Genomic DNA, 999 nt, shown 5'->3' on the forward strand with positions numbered 1-999 from the left:
TTCTCCTGGATTTTTTGGAAAAGTTTGAGAATAGGTGTTAATTTTTTATTAATGTTTGGTAAAATTCACCTGTAAAGCCATCTGGTCCAAAGACTTTTGGTTTTTGGGAGATTGTTGATTACTGATTCAATTTCAACAGTAGTCATTGGTCTGTTCAAATTTTCTGTTTTTTCTTGATTGAGCCTTGGAAGATTGTATGCTCTAAGAATTTATCCATTTCTTCCAGAATGTACAATTTGTTGGCATATAGTTGCTTGCAGTATTTTTTTAAATATTTGATATTTCTGTGGTGTCTGTGGTCACTTCTCCTCTTTCATTTCTGATTTTGTTTATTTGGGTCCTCTCTCTTTTACTCTTGATGAGTCCGATTCAAGGTTTATAAATTTTGTTTATCTTTCCAAAGAACCACCTCTTCATCTCATTGATAATTTGTATTTTTTATTAGTTTCAGGTGTACAAAGCAACGTAATAGATATTTATACCCCTCATTAAGTGATAACCCATCCCCCACATCTTATATAGCTGTTACAATACCATTGACCATTTTCCCTATCTTTAATCCTCATTTTGTGACTATATATAACTATATATTTGGTTATAGTTGACAGTCAATATTATTCTACTTCAGCTTCAGGTGTATAGCACATTGGACACAGTCTATGAAGTGATTCCCACTATAAGTCCAGTGCCCATCTGGCACCTTACATGATCTTTACAACATTGTTGATTATATTCTCCAACTGTATTAACTACCAATTTGTATTTCTTTTATTTTTTAATTGGGGAATTGGGAAAGGAGAACAGCCAAGTTGTTGTTCTTCAGTCTTAGTTGTGGAGGGCACAGCTAGCTCAGCTCCAAGTCTAATCGCCATCTGGCTGCCCATTGGCAGCTCATGGCTGCTCAGCTTCAGATACCATGTTCAACTTTAGTTGTAAGGGTGTTCAGCCCACCATCCCATACAGGAGTTGAACTGGCAACCTTGTTGTTAAGATCACACA

The sequence above is a fragment of the Hipposideros armiger genome, unplaced genomic scaffold (assembly GCF_001890085.2).
Source record: "Hipposideros armiger isolate ML-2016 unplaced genomic scaffold, ASM189008v1 scaffold_1707, whole genome shotgun sequence".
In the NCBI taxonomy this organism is placed as follows: domain Eukaryota; kingdom Metazoa; phylum Chordata; class Mammalia; order Chiroptera; family Hipposideridae; genus Hipposideros; species Hipposideros armiger.